This window comes from Equus asinus, chromosome 10 (genome assembly GCF_041296235.1).
Source record: "Equus asinus isolate D_3611 breed Donkey chromosome 10, EquAss-T2T_v2, whole genome shotgun sequence".
NCBI classification, from domain to species: Eukaryota; Metazoa; Chordata; class Mammalia; order Perissodactyla; family Equidae; genus Equus; species Equus asinus.
In genome coordinates, this window is record NC_091799.1 from 50,368,516 (window position 1) to 50,385,581 (window position 17,066).

Consider the following 17,066-nt stretch of genomic DNA (forward strand, 5'->3'; position numbering starts at 1 on the left):
AAGAACTGTGTTCCCAGAGGCCTTCTTGGTGAAGGCATGGGCATGCCCATATTTTTATAGGGAAGAACATGATTGACATTTTTAACACCATAGAAGGGTACTTTTTCATCTGAAGATGTTCTTAAAACCTGTGTGCATAGAAATGTTGTTTAAGCCATCTTTCTGAGCTTCATTTGGAGAAACTAGCAAGAGAAACTATTCTTCTCTCCAGGTTAAGAATATGCAATACTCAGGAGTGAGTACTCTGTAGTTTGAACGTCAATACAATGGTCCAACTTATTTTATTCTGGAAAACAATCAATCATTTTATTAAAGGAATAAGTCAGACCAGTAGATGAATAGTCAATTATTTGAGATAAACCACAAGCATAGAGAATTCTTAATAAATGTTTAAAGTTATTGCTATAGTTTTTCATGCCACAACAGTAATATCAGGGAGAGTGGTGAACTTGTGTGCAACATATAAAAATAACACATGTTAATTAATTAATTGTTTATTTATGCTGTATCTTATGATTCAAACTATTTTACTTACCATAAACTTGGAAAAGGAGCAAAATGCGTGAACAGACGTTCCAGAGGAGACAAAGAGGAACATCAATATTAAGGCAACAAACATAACATAAAAGAGCAGACAGAAAACAGCAGACAGACAGACAAAAAATAGATATACAAAGAGAGAAATATTTATATATACAAATGATGGTATATATTAAAATATATCAACAATTGCATAAAATCAAAATAGTTTGATATGGCATAAAATTATAATTGAAATATAATGAACCAATCTCAACTTTCTTGATCACCATCCTTTTTTTTTTCTTTTTCAATCATTTTAAAATTTTTATACTAAAACTGCAATATTTATGTGTGTGCACCCATATATGTATGTTTTGTAAGTGTTAAAATATGTGTGCAACTTTCGGAAGCACATTTTGAATTATGGAATGTAATAAAGTTTACTTGTTGAAGGCTTATGAATAACATTAGTTAATATTTAAAATATCAGAGAGCTAGTCAATTATGTATAAGTAGAATAGAGGCTTTTAGGGGTCAATAAGGTCTGTCCAAATACATTTATTTATTAACTATTATGCATGTAGAAACGTAAGTGCTAAAATTTAAAAAAAGATTAATATAAAATGCAAAATTCAAATAGTTTATATCAAAGTCTGAAGGTGATAAACACTTACTGGATTCCTGTAATTAAATAAAATATGTTGAATTTTAAAACATAAAAATAGAAGATAAATTTGGGGAAATCAAGAAGGTTTCACAGCAGAAGTTTTATTCGAGCTGGATTTAAAGACCTGCTAGATCACAAAGGAAAAGATGATATTATGAGCAAAAGAAGAAAAGTGGCACTGTCAGGGAAAGACTGAAAATTCAAGCTTATTCTGAGAATGAGGTGTTTACACAGATGACAGCACAGGGTTTGTTTAGGAGAAGAATGGAAAATGGAGAGAGAAAAATAGATTTCACATAGGTTTTGCAAAATCAATTTAACTTTGCACTTCCAATGTGAAATGTAACATATAAATCCCTGGGGCTGGCTACTGACAAATACAACCTTGGAGATAAGATACATTTTGAGAGATTCTCTAGAAAAGCTGATGAGAAAAGCAGCCTCCAGAGGAAAATTGTGATTAATATGAGAAGATGCTGAAGAGGAAATAAATCCTCAGGCCACTCGAAGAATTTAGTTGATAAGAACTGTTTCAGAAGTACAATCGCTATTGCCAAAAATTTGTCATTAGAATGTATAGATAAAACTCTTTAAAATTATCATAATTAAAAATAGGAAAAAGGAAAAAATAATGAAAGATATCAGCAAAACTAAGACAAATTATTTTACAGACAGGAATTTTAATCATCATACAGGTAAAAATACTATCACTTTATGGAAAACAGTAGAACATTAGAAAAACAATGTAATGAAATGGAACAGTGGAGGAGGTTTCTGAGGATCTGGTAAAATTCTGACAAAACAGTGAAAGCAAGCACAAAGTGGAGATGAAAAGTGGTCAGTAATTGGGAAGGTTGGATCCATAAAAAATAAGTGTTGAGGACGTGACATCCTTAGACTGAGCCAAAACTAGAAACATATATCTTTGAAATTTTAGTTTCCTTACTTTTTTTCTTTTTGCTGAAGTAGATTAGCCCTGAGCTAACATCTGTGCCAAGCTTCCTCTGCTTTGTATGTGGCTCGCCACCACAGAATGGCTGACAAGTGGTGTAGGTCTATGCCAAGGATCTGAACCCACAATCCTGGGACACCGAATCAGAGTGCCCAAACCTAACCAGTGCTCCATAGGCCAGCCCCAAAGTTCCCTTACTTTTTGAGATGGCGTGTTCATTAGTAAATTGTTCCTCTTTGTGGATACATTTAAATATTATAATGGTATGAATATTTCCATATGTAAAATATAAAATGAACTATAGTCTGGATTACTAGCATTGTGTATGATGGTACAGTAATGGCAACAACTGAGGTAGTCAAGAAAAGGGGGAAGGTAACTTAAAAATAGGATTTAAAGGAAAGATGTAAGAAGATAATTTGTTAGGAAGGAGTAGAGGTGAGCAGGACAAGGGTCATGCTTTGCCTGTGAAACTTTCAGATTATTATCTTGTGGGACATAAATTTCTGTGTAGGATCCATGTCAAAATTAATAGTAAATGTAGATAGCAAAGTAATCACAAGAGAAATTGAATACAAAAAATAGGAAGCACTACTCAGAAGATGAAGATGGGAAACGGTCCCCACTCATTTTATTACAACCATATGGTATTCAACTTCATTAACTCTGGATGATTCAAGAATGTACAGAAAATATTTATAAAACTTATCATAGCAAAAATTCAGTGTCTCTGTCCTCACGTGACCACACAGATATCTTCTCCACCAACGCTCACTCCACCTAGAGCAGAGACCCTTGAACTAGCTGTAGTGAAGGCCCATTTTTAACTTTCTCCAAATTTTGCACATTGATCATTTTCAAAGATTAAAATAAATAGATGTCTATAAAAACGACATTTTAAAATGACATGCAAAATATAAGCCTACTGACCCCACACATCGAATTCATCACAATGATAAGTGTTAAAAAGATATGAGAACTCTTAGTCTCAGATTCTGCACTGATCTTGGGAGGAGTAATGCCAAACAGGGCAGGGACCTTGATGAGACACAGGCCACACTTGAAGGGCACAGAGATAAAGCCCTGCTGTGTGTCAACATCCTGAGTGAATGCATTATTCCACTCGTAATAAAGCCTTACTTTCTCAGACACTATTTCTCTTACAGAGATTTTCCTGGACTAAGTAATTCAATTGTTGTTAAAACGTAAACCTCATGGATTGGATATTATGGAAGAAACAGAGGAAGAGTTCTGCATGTCACACCCAGAGGAATAGGTTGGAGGATCTCATCCTTAGCACCTTGATACAATATCAACTGAAGAGTGGCTGAGAAAAATCAAAAGACCAGGAGTGTCCCATTCCCACAAACAAAAACCACCCATAGAAAATAGAGGTAAATGCTTTATTCTAAAAAATTAATTATTTTCACTCTTCCTATTTTTATCCCTCTGCCTCTCCAATCAAGCATTTCCAGAAAATGGTCAATTCCACCATGGTGACTGAGTTTATCCTCGCAGGCTTTGCTGATGCCTGGAAGCTGAGGTGACTGCAAGGTCTGGTATTCCTACTGATGTACCTGGCTACTAATTTAGGGAATCTTCTGATTATCACTTTCACCACCATCGACCAGAAACTGCACACACCTATGTACTTCTTCCTCAGGAATCTATCCATCTTGAACATGTGCTGCATTTCTGTTACTGTCCCTAATGCCTGTGCCCAATCTCTCACTGGCAAGAGGACCATTTCTGCGGCTGCATGCACAACTCAGATCTTCTCGGTCATTTACTGTGCATATGTGGAGGTGATGTTTCTCACTATAATGGCCCAAGATCGCTATGTGGCAATCTGCCAGCCCCTCTGCTATCCAATTAACATGAACCACCAATTCTGTGTCCAAATGACACTGACTTCTCTTCTCAGTGGTCTTGTCTATGCAGGTGTGCACACTGGCAACACATTCCAGCTGCCTCTCTGTAAGTCCAATGTAATCCACCAGTTCTTCTGTGACATCCTCTCACTGCTGAGGCTCTCCTGCTCTGACACCTTTAGAAATGAACTCTTAATTTTTGTTTCTTCCATAGGGATATGTGGTAGTTGCTTTATTGTCATTGCTATATCATATACACGCATATTGTCTATGGTGCTCAACTTTCCAACAAGAGAGCAAGGAAAGGCCTTTTCCACCTGCATCCCTCATATCCTTGTGGTGTCTGTCTTCCTCAGTTGTGGTTTCTATGAGTACCTAAGGCCTTCAGTAAACTCTGAAACAACTCAGGACATGATTTTTTCTGTATTTTATACCATAGTTCCTCCATTCTTGAATCCTATCATCTACAGTCTTAGAAATAAACAGGTAAAGAAATCTGTAAGAAAAGTCATATTAGGAAAGTGTTATTCAGGAAAATAATAAAGGTACATTTCAAGGTAATCTAAATTTCACAGAATAAATGGAAAACATATAAAGCACACTTCAAGTCTAAATTTTACATATTAGACTGACAATTCCAGGGCCATCCTATCAAGACCTAAGTACTCAATGTTGTAAAATACTTTGTTTTACATTGCCGTTTCAATTTACCCCTCATATGATATGGATTGAAGAAATTTTAGTAGTAGTATATTTAACAAATGGATATTATTCAAAGTATTTGTTGAAAATAATTTTACATTGTATATCCTTATTATTCATCAACTATTTAGCAATATAAATATCAAAAATGACTCAAATGAACCATAACAAACATAATACGGGAATACCTTGTTGGCTATACTACTTGACCTTATTCAGTGAAATGTGACATAAATATTCAAGTGATATGGTCCCCACTTAAATTAATTTAATTTTTTGAAAATAAAAATAAATTCAAAAGAAATTATAATCTAAGATATATTTGGAGTCAAACTAATACTGCGGTCCATCTGGTAAGTGAAAAAGAAAAATAATATGCAGTGAACGAGAACTGAAGAAACAATGGCTGCATCCAACTTTTTTATGATGGAGAAATTCCTTGCCCTTTGCTGAGGGAGGGTATGCTGTACCTTTATTGTCTGAGTTAGTTTGGTTTTTATTTGAGCAACCCCATGAATGACCCATTTTCAGGGGATAAAATGTTGTGACTGGATACAGGTCAAATTTTTAGTAGTTTTTCTTTCAGATGACTTCCCTCTCACATATTTTTCTGAGTAAAGAGTCATTTCTGACAATTATGAGAAAAGATACCCTAATTGTCTGTCCTAAGTATTAACTCATGTCAACTCTAAAATTTATCTCAGCTGAATTACTTCCTTAAGGAAACCTCTCAGTGTACTTATAGTCTAAGATCTTGTGTCAATATTTCATTATCTCAAATGTACAATTTAGTTCTCTCTGAACTTTAAGATTTCCAAATCGTCACATACTTTGCTCATTATTCATAACACCTATGACCCATGCTGAATATCAAGTTATCTAGGAATTGTGAAGTAACAAACAGAATAGAAAAAAGTTCAAGTAAAATCATAAGGGATGTGACAAATGCCATTTCAGGAATTAATTTGGTTCTATAGTGCATGACAGTTAAAAACTTTAGGAGGAAAATATAAATACATTTATTATATAGAGAAATACAAAAGGCCTATGTGTATGGGATCAATTAATAAATATATTTGAAAGTTTGACAGAGAAGAGTATTCTTCCAATGGAAAAAAAAATGTTGAATAATGAATGAGGAGAATTTTGGAAGGTATGAATGTAAAATGAGATTTTCGTGGTGGTCATGTTAATTTACTGTCATGCTGAATAAATTGGGTTGAGTCTAGGAGTTCATTCAACATGTTAAAACAAGTTCTTTTGTTTCCTAATCAGGAAAGAGCCTTCAGTTAGATCTTAGAAGGGTTTTGGCTTGGAGTCAATCAAGGTCCACTGATCTTTATTTGCTTCAACAGGTTAGACCATGTTATGACACAACATATTGGTTGGTTTTAGCACCTCTTGGCAAGTGCTACATCAAGCTCTTTGAGAAGAAATAGAAGACAATATTACTTAAAATTGCATAAAAATGCTGAGGCATAAATTTAACCAAGAACGTAGAAAATGTCTTCAGTGAAAATTATAAGACATTGATGAAAGAATTGGAAAAGACACAAATAAATAGAAAAATATCCTGTGTTCATGTATCAGAAGACATAATACTATTAATGCATATATTTTGGGGCCAGACCATTGGCATAGTGATTAAGTTTGACGTGCTCCACTTTGGTGGCCTGGGCTGGTGGGTTTGGATTTCAGGAGCGGATGTACACCACACACCAGTCATGCTGAGATGGTGACCCACATATAAAGTGGAGGAAGATTGACACAGATGTTAGCTCAGGGCTAATCTTCCTCAGCAAAATAAATAAATAAATAAATAAATAAGAAGAATACAAAACTACATATTACCCAAAGCCATCTATAGATTCAATTTATTTCCTATCAAAATTCCAATAACATTTTTCACAGAAATAAAAAAAATGCTAAAATGTGTATGGAACTTCAAAACACAAAATAGCCAAAGCATTCCTCAGAAAGAGGAATAAAGCTGGAAAACTGTAAAACTCATAGAAATAGAGTAGAATGGTAATTGCTGCAGGTTGGGTGTGGGGGGAAATGTGGAGATGTTGATCAAATGGTACAAACCCTCAGTTTTAAGATAAATAAGATCTGAGGATCTGATGCACAGCTTGCTGATAATTAACAATGTAGTATTAAACAACTTAAGTGATGTTAAGAGAGTAGATCTTAAGTGTTATCACCACAGACAAAGCATATGTAATAATGTGAGTGGATGGAGGTGTTAATTAACATTGTTTTGGTAATCATTTTGCAGTTTACATGTGTCTAATCATCTCACTGTATACCTTAAATTTGTATATGTTATATGTCAGTAATATCTCAATGAAGCTGGACAAAAGAAAGGAAAGGACAGAAAAATAAGCAATACCGAACCATGGATTATATATAAGGAACTCCAACAAATTTTGTTTTTCCCCATGATAATCACGTTGAATCTTCAAATAAATATTAAAAATAAAATAGTTCAAAATTAAAAAAAAAAAGGTTTAACATGGCCAACTTTAAGCGGCAGGACAGTAGAATTATTATGAATTATTTCTTGACCAAATAAGGTAGCACATATGTACTGGCTGACATCTTTTTGTATCCCTATTTAAAAATTAAGCAGCATGTCAGTTGATTGTCCAAGGTGAGTCAAACCAGCCATATAATTTTTTCACATAATGTGGGCTTGACCAAAAGGAGGCTGGTTAAGAGTCACCTCGCGTTCATTAGTTATGTTACTTTGTCTTAAACTTTGCTGCTCTAGGGTGTAGTATAAATATGGTTTTCCCACATCTTCCATCCGGTCATTTCATGCACCAGATGTCAAAAGATAATCGAATAACTTGAAAACAGCACAATGGAATGTCATGGGTATGAATCCTGAAACCAAGGTGGTTGCATAGACCTAATTACTACTTGCCTGTGCTGAGTGTGGTATTCCATCCACTTCAGAAATGGAAAAGCTAAGAGAGGGTTAAAAAGGAAAAACAAAATCCACATAATGTAGCACTTGCCAAAATGTGCTAAACCTGACCAATATAGTGTGTCATAACATGGTCTAACCTGCTGAAGCAAACAGAGATCAGTGGACCTTGATTGACTCCTGGCCAAGACCCTTCTATGACCTAACTGAAGGCTCTTTCCTGATTAGGAAACAAAAGAACTTGTTTTAACACGTTGAATGAACTGCTAGACTCAGTTCATTTTATTCAGCATGATGATAAATTAAAATGACCACCATGAAAATCTCATTTTTATATTCAAACATTCCAAAACACCCCTCATTAACTAACTCTTCAGTTTTTTTCCCATTAGAAGGGTACACTTGTCCATCATCCTTTAAAAATATATTTATTAATTGATCTAAAATTCATAGGCTTTTTGTATTTCTCTAGACAATAAATGAATTTATATTTCCCTCCTACTGTTTTTAACTATTATGCATTATAGAGACAAATTAAGTCCTGAAATGGCATTTGTCACATCTGCGGAAGCCTGTATATACTCTGAATCTGCATCCACTACGTGTTACTGTTTCTTCCATAGCCCAGATCATGAATCCAGTGACAAAGTTGTAGAAATGAGAGACTCAGCATTTACCCCTAGCGATCCACTAGCAGAATGTTTACTTCTTATTGTCACAACCTTATTCTCTGCTGGTCTAGAGTCTTAGTTCCAAAGCGGGGAACACTTCCACCAGGAGAAATAATGATTCCATTGAGCCTTATGCTAAGGTTGCTATCTGGCTGTGTTGGGCTTCTCGTGCCTGTGAACCAAGAGGCAACAAAGAGAGTTACTATGCTGGAAGGGGTGATCAATCCTGAAAACCAAGGAAAAATTGAACTACTACTCCATAATAAGTATATTCTTTGGAATATAGGAGCTCCCTTAGCATGTCTCTTGGTACTATCATTCTCTGCTGTTGAAGTCAATAGAAAGCTACAACAACTCAACTCAAGCAGGACTACTAATGGCCCAAATCCTTCAGGAGTGAGTATCTGGATTATCCCACTAGGTATAGAATCATGACTAATGAAGCTACATGCTGAGGGCAAAAGAATAATGGAATGGGGAGTGAAAGAGACATTTTTAAATTCCAGCTATGAGCATATAACCAATTACAGAAACAAGGACTGTATTTCTTATTTTTTCCATATTTTGTTATAATGTGCATGTTAATTAAATATCCTTGTTTTTCCCCCTCTTATCCCTTTATCTTATATAAAAGTTGCATTGACATTATACCATAGTATTTAAGTATTATTAACTTTATGTAATAGTGCTTAGTTTACACGATATAAAGGAGTAGAGTGCATAACAGCAAAGGACTTTGCTTCCTTTTCTGGGGAAAAGATTAGTACATTTTTGGTAGTACACAGGATAATTGTATCATGGAAGGTGGAAAGATGACCTTGTTATTGTCTTTATTTAGACTTTAGATGTATGTTTGTATATTTCTATCTATCTATCTATCTAGAGGGATACACACACAAACATGCACACACAATCTTAATGACTCTGGGGGTTTTTTTGAGAACTCTGACCAAAACTATGACTTTTCACAATAATTAAAAACAATTACCTACCATATGTCTTCTATTCATGTCTGAGAATTTTGAGAAGTACTGATCAAGGGTATTTTTTAAATGTAGATATTAATTTTTCCACTAACACTTATTGAAGGGACCATTTTTATGGCATCTGCATTACATTATTGCCTTTTTCAAACAGGACACTGTACATCTCTGTGTCTATTTCTGCACAATATATATTCCATTCCATTGGTTTATTTACCACTCTTTCCACCAATAGAGTATTAACTGCTGTACTTTTGTTGTAATCTTGACATCAGGTGTTTTTAACTCTCTAACTTAAAAAAAATACAGATATTTTAGATCCATGAATTTCCATGTAAATTTTTTAAATTCTGGAAATTGACAATTGCACATATGCAGAAAGAAATCTGCTAGTATTTTCTCTCATATTTTATTGAATTGAATAGGTAATTTAGTAAGAATTAATAACTTAACAATATGACATTGTCCTATAAGAAATATCATATTTTCTCTTTATTTTTAAGTCTTCCTTAAATGTTCTTACCAATATTTTCTATTTTTATAAAGAAAATACATACAGTTTCCATTAGATTTACTCCTACAAATTTTGATACATTTTATGCAATTTTAATACTCTTGTTATTTACTAGTTGTTGCCTGTAGCATGTAAAACACATGTGATTTATTTTAACCATGAATCCAGCAACCTTACTAAATTCATTGGTAAATAATGGTGATAAAATTTTTCTGTATATGCATGACTTCTTTGGGAAAAATGATGATTTAATTTTTTCCTCTGAATTTCATTGCAAGTGTAGTTTTCCATTCATAATAAAATATTTTAATTTTTGTTGTTTCTCTGGATAGTATATCCAGGGCAATGTTTAATTAAATATGTGATATTGGACAATCTCGCTTTTATCTTGACCAACAAAAAAAATTGTCCAGTATTTCACTATTAAGCTGCATTTTTAAAAAATTTATATAAAATACTATATTTTTCAAGAAAATGATGTTGGAAATTTTCAAACACAACAGAAAGGTTGACAAAATTCTAAAGTGAATATCTATATAACTTTCACCTAGATTTAGTCAGTAATATACTTACTTAGATTTGACTGCTATTAATTCATTCCACTTGTGTTATTATACATTTATTAATCTATCCATTACTCTAGGCTTCTAACCATCCCATTATTTTCATATATTTAAATGCATACATCAGCATACCTAAATACTTAAGTAGGTATAACAATGATTATTCAATATTTGTATATAGTCATTTTTTAGGTAAAATTTATAAAACTTGAAAAGAATTGTATGTCTACCATTTAACATGTTTTGATAAATGTATCCATGTGTAATCCAAAACCTTATCATTTAAGTTTGTTAATAGTCCTTTTATTCAACCATCACCTCTAATCACATTGTTTTGAAATGTTTACACTTATATTAGTTTTCTAAGTCTATTTCATATAAATTTAATTGTACACACATCTATGGACAGCTAATTTTTGAGAAGAGAGCCAAGAACATACAATGGAGAAAGGAAAGTCTCTTCAGTAAATGGTGTTGGGAAAACTGGAAAGCCAAAGAGGAAAAAGTGAAAGTAGACCATTATCTTACACCATACACAAAAATTAATTCAACATGGATTAAAGACTTGAATGTAAGACCTGAACCATAAAAATTCTAGAAGAAAACATAGGCAGTACACTCTTCAACATTGGTCTTAGCAGCATTTTTTCAAATATTGTGTCTGACCAGGCAAGGGAAGCAATAGAAAAAATAAATAAATGGGACAACATCAAACTAAAAAGCTTCTGCATAGCAAAGGAAACCATCAACAAAACAAAAAGACAACCTAACAATTAGGAGAAGATATTTGCAAACCATATATTAGATAAGGGGTTAACATCCAAACTATACAAAGAACTCATAAGTCTCCACAACAAAAAAATCAACAACCCAATTAAAACATGGGCAAAAAGTCTGAACAGAGATTTCTCCAAAGAAGATATACGGATTTCCAACAGGTACACGAAAACAAGTTCAACATCATCAACGATCAGGGAGATGCAAGTAAAAACTATAATGAGATATCACCTCACTCTGGTCAGACTGGCTATAATTAAAAAGACAGGAAGTAACAAGTGTTGGAGAAGATGTGGGGAGAAGGGAACACTTGTACACTACAGGTGGGAGTGTGCAGCCCCTACGGAAAACAGTATGGAGTTTCCTCAAAAAATTAAGAGTAGATCTACCATATGATCCACTTATGCTACTGCTGGGTACTTATCCAAAGAACCGGAAAACACAAATGCACAAAGATACTTGCACCCCTATGTTCATCGCAGCATTATACACAACAGCCAAGACTTGGAAGCAGCCTAGGTGCCCATCAAAGGACAAATAAAGATGATGGAGTATATACACACAATGGAATACCACTCAGCCATAAGAAATGAAATTCAACCATTTGTGACAACATGGATGGTCCTCTAGGGTATTACGCTAAGTGAAATAAGTCAGAGAGAGAAAGTCAAATACCATATGATCTCACTCAGGAGTGGAAGATAAAAACAATGACAAACAAACACATAACGTTGGAGATTGGATTGATGGTTACCAGAGGGGACGATAGGAGGGGGGAGGGTGAAAGGAGTGATTAGGCACACATGTGTGGAGATGGATTATAATTAGTCTTTGGGTGGTGAACGTATGTAATGTACACAGAATTCAAAATATATTATGATGTACATCTGAAAGTTATATAATGCTATAATCCAATGTTACTGCAATAAAAATAAAAAGAAAAATAAAACTATTTATGTATGATTTATCTTTTTCTTCTCAGATAGACCAATAGATAGATATAAATATAGGTATTTTTAAGTCACAATTTTATTTTTCATGATATTTTCTTCATTGTCTTTGTTCATAGTTTAGGTAAATTTTTACCCATATATTTATCTGGTTATTTTTGTAGTTTTATTTTCTACATCTAAAACTCTAATCCACTTGATAATTTCAATGTGAACACAAGATCTAAAATTTATTCTTAGTTCTTTACTAAATTTTCAGAGTATTTTACTCAAGAATCCTTTCTCAGTTCACTTAATCACATTGGGAATTTTGCTGCTTCTGTCTTCCAAGAGCTGTGCTACAATCATGTCAGGGAAACACAGATTCCATGGGCATGGTACTGGGAAAAATTTAACCAATATTTTTAGGGATGACATTAGAAACTTTCAGTGATGTCATAAAGTTATATTTAATACTTTTTTAGTGCTAAATAGTGTATAAATTCCTTAAGACTGACCTGTTTCAGATTAGCATATACAAAATGTCCAAAGATGTGAAAATATTGAACTCTAACGTTTAGTGTAAAATAATATTTTAATAATCAGTTTATTATCTAGCTCTTTATCTCATTCAATATGAAGGATTTAAAAAATTCATTACTGTAATAAGAGAAATGTAATAGCGTGGAGTAAAATTTCTGCAACAGAACTGTCGTGAAAACAGTTATGAGGTTTTGTGTGTGTTTGTTAACATACAAGTTTTACAATAAATTTATAGCACAAGATTCCTCAGTTATTCTTGTGAATAGAACACACTGATAATTTGTTCTTCTTAAAATATACACTGTTCCACAAAACTTAGTATAAGTTCCCTTCAAGTCCAGGGAAATGTTATGCTTTCTGAATTTATGCAAGTCTAATCTTTTCTTTTTTCATTTTCTAATTTCTGCATCTCAGAAACATCTAAGGATCTTATCTGGCAAGAAAGCAGATCAGCGGCAGAGTTGGGAAAACATAAGGCTGCTCATGAGCCACCTGTAGATCTTCTTGTCTGGAGGCCTTGTCTCAGGCTCTCCATCTCTGACCCCCAGTTACATACATGGTGCTGTGTAGACATCAAGAGAAGGGCACAAATGGGATGAGCACTTCTTTACATTGGGGGGCATAAGGAACACAGGGGGAACTGAGCTTCTCAGGAGATCCCTGGGGCCTTCTATTCTTGCATGGAATTAACTACCAGAAGTGTTGCAAAGCCCAGAGAATGATACACTGCTTTCCTGGTTTTCATTAAATGAACTGAGCTACCACTTTTAACTATTTTCTGTTGAATTTCTTCAGTTATCACCCAGTAACATAATTAAGCAATTGATGTATTGATTATACATGCTAAAAGTTTTCATAGACAATGGTTTACAAATTAACTCCACCAATGTTTGTTGTGTGTCAGCTGTGTGCCCATTCCTGAGCTAGTCATTGGAGACAAAATAGAGACAAAAGAAAGTCAGAAAGAATGAAGAAATCATTCTTTATCAGAATAAAAAGAAGATAAATTACTTATATCAGCCTAAAACTGATTGATTATATTTGCTATTATATAAATAACAATGGAAGAGATTGGAGAATTCACACTAGAAGCAATAATTATAAAATTTTGGCTTTCATGGTCACGGGTAAAATAGAAGTTAAAAAAATTGCATCACAGGCATGGAATGATGAATAACAAAAGTATATACTAGACTATAGAACATATGGTTAATTGTTTTATGACTGTTGTGTAGCATATGTAAAAGGTCTAAAAGGCTTTAAATATATTTCAAAATCAAGTTTTGAATAAACAATTTAATAGCTAGAAATAGAAACACATTTAAAAATAACATATTTCACTTTAGATAACATCACATTCAAAAGTAAAAAGGAAGTAAAAGCAAAATAGAAAATTTCAGAGCTCTCATCAAGATGGCAGCATAAGCAGACTCTGAACTCATCTCCTCCCATGAACACATCCAGGTTACAACAATTTTTGGAAAAATTACCCTGGATAGAAAACTGAAAACTGGATAAAAAGAACCCCCACAATAAGGGACAGTCCTGACTAAGGTGGAAGAGGCAGAAATTCCTGCTGGAGGGTAAAACAGCCACCTTTGGGAGCAGCAGAGCTTCTCAGCTGGCCAGGCAGGTATGCAGGTATACAGCCCTCTCAGAGGAGCGAGATCTGGAGCAGGAGCCCATAATGCTATAAGCATCCTTCAGACTCAGCCCAACCAAGACGAGGGTCTTACTGTCTGACTTCACTGGCTATTAACTGCAGTGACGATACCCCAAGAACAGCTATCAGATGAAAGCCAAAAAGACCCGGGTCTTAAAGGGCCCATGCACAAACTCTTCATTTCAGAAATGTAAAATCACCAGAGTGAAGGCTGACAGTCCTTTGCTGAAATGAGACTCACCTGGTGGGCTTTGGGGGCATCTTGGTGAGAGGAGGGACCTCTCTGGAGACTGAGACATTGGAGGGGGCCATTGTTCTAACCTGGGCCAGGCGTGCTGATACAGACCCTGGTGGACACCATTGAGGTTCTTCACTTGAAATGTTAGCCAAGGGGTCTACCACACCCACTAGAGCTCAGATTTAATCCAGTTCAGCCAGGGCAGGCAGCCCTCCCTAGGGACAAACCCCACTCAACAGCAAGCCCTCAGGCTACTTGTCAGCCTGCATTGACTTGGTGCCTTGCTCCTCTACAGGAAGGCAAATATGTCTGCTTCTGTGGGGCAGGGCCTGTGTGAGGACCAGGTGAACTGTGGGGGGCATTGGTGGAGAGGTGGGGGCCTCTGCAGTGGGGTGTCAGGGTACACTCCATGGGGTTGTGAAGTGTGCATGGAGCAGGACTGTGTTAATGATGTGTGTGGTCCTGGGGGGTGTGAGCCTTATCAATGGCAGAAGACATGTGGTTCACAAATAGCCATAAAAAGGATCAGCCCCACCTTCCAAAGCCTGAAACAAGTGAGTGCCCCCATACCTAAGGCCAGCCCCACTCAGCTGCACTCCTAAGAGAACAGACAACAGCCTTGTAGGCCTGAGGCCTATAGCAACTGTAAAGCGCTCAGCCTAGCAACCAGCTACACTAGGTACCTACCCACTTAACAGGAAAACTGCAAGAAGAGTGTGTTGTTAGACTTTGTAGCCAATGGTGCTGAGGCTCCCCAAACTAGATTTACAAACAGCCAGCCAGGGAAGGACTAGACTCCCTGGGTAGCTGCATTAAGAGCAACCATGCCACAGCAGAAAGACACAAGTAGTCCACATAAGGGTTACTCCTGGATCATGTGGATTGGTGACAAGAGGGAAGGACACAGCTGGTCCTCAAAAGGCATCTCTTACGTGAGCCTACTTCTCGAAGATCAGGAGACATAGCTGACTCACACAATACATAGAAATGAGCAAGGAGAAAGAGGCAAAATGTGGAGACAGAAGAATATATTCCAAGTAAGTGAACAGGACAAAACCCCAGAAAAAGGACTAAATGAAACAGAAATAAGTGACCTACTCAACAAAGCGTTCAAGCAAAATCTCATAAGGATGCTCAGAGATATTGGGAGAAGACTGCATGAACACAGTGAGCTCATCAGCAAAGAATTGGAAATTAGAAAAAAGAACCAATCAGAAATGATGAATACAATGCTGGAAATGAAAAATTAACCATAGGGACTCAATAGCAGAATACAGGATGCAGAAGAACTGATCAGCAAGCTAGACAAAAGACTAGAGGAATTCACCCAAGCTGAACAGGAAAAAGAAAAAAGAATTAGACAAAATGAGAACAGTCTAAGGGAATTCTGGGACAATATCAAGGATGCTAACATTCGAATTATAGGCGTCCCAGAAGGAGAAGAGAGAGACAAAGGGGCAGAAAATTTATTTGAAGAAATAATGAAAATTTTCTTAATATGAGGAAGGAAACAGACATCCAAGTACAGGAAGCACAGAGAGCTCCAAACAAGATAAGCCCAAAGAGGCCCACACCAAGACATATTATAATTAAAAGGTCCAAAAATAAAGGTAAACAGAGAATCCTAAAAGCAACAAGAGAAAGGCAAAAAGTGACATACAAAGGAAAGCCCTTAAAGCTGTCAGTGGACTTCTCAGCCAAAACCCTTTAGATGAGGAGAAAATGGCATGATGTATTTAAAGTGCTAAAAGGAAAAAATCTAGAGCCAAGAATACTCTATCCATCAAGGTTGTCATTCAGAATGGAAGGTGAGAGAAAGAGCTTCTGAGACAAGCAAATGTTAAAGGAGTTTATCACCAAGAAAGCAGTTCTACAAGAAATGTTGAGGGGATTTAGTTAAGTGGGAAAGATATGTCCACAAATAAAGATAAGAACAATTATCAAAAAAAGAACTAAAAAAAGGCAATAAAATCACTTGTAAAGGTAAAAATATAGTAAAGATAGCAGACCAACTACCTGTGAAGATAACATGAATGTTAAAAGACAAATGTACTAAAATCACATATTTCAATGATAAAAAGGCAATGGATAGACACACTAAACAAGAGACCATATATGATTTTAAACACTAAAATGTGGGAGGAGGGGAGTGAAAAAGTAGAGCTTATAGAAAGAGGTCAAGCTAAAAAGTCTATCAGCTTGATATAGATGGTTATCTACATAGAATATTATATAGGATCCTTGTGGTAATCACAAATCATAAACCTATAATAAGTAAGCAAAAAATCAAGACAGAAGACATCAAACATATCACTAAAGAAAGCCATCAAACCACAAGGGAAGAGAGCAAGAGAAAAAGGAACAGAGAACTACTAAAGCACTAAAACTACTAAAAGGTGACAAAATGGCAATAAATACAGACTTATCAATAGCTATTTTAAATGTCAATGGACTAAGTGCTCCAATCAAAAGGCCTAGGTTGGCCAATTGGATAAAAAAGCAAGACCCATGTATAAGCTGCTTACAGGATACACACTTG

At 35.2% G+C, this 17,066-nt stretch overlaps 1 pseudogene; it reads left to right on the top strand.

Moving 5' to 3' along the window:
- The first annotated feature begins 3,619 nt into the window (after positions 1-3,619).
- On the top strand, positions 3,620-4,552 carry LOC106837832 (olfactory receptor 14C36-like; annotated as a pseudogene).
- Positions 4,553-17,066: the final 12,514 nt, after the last annotated feature.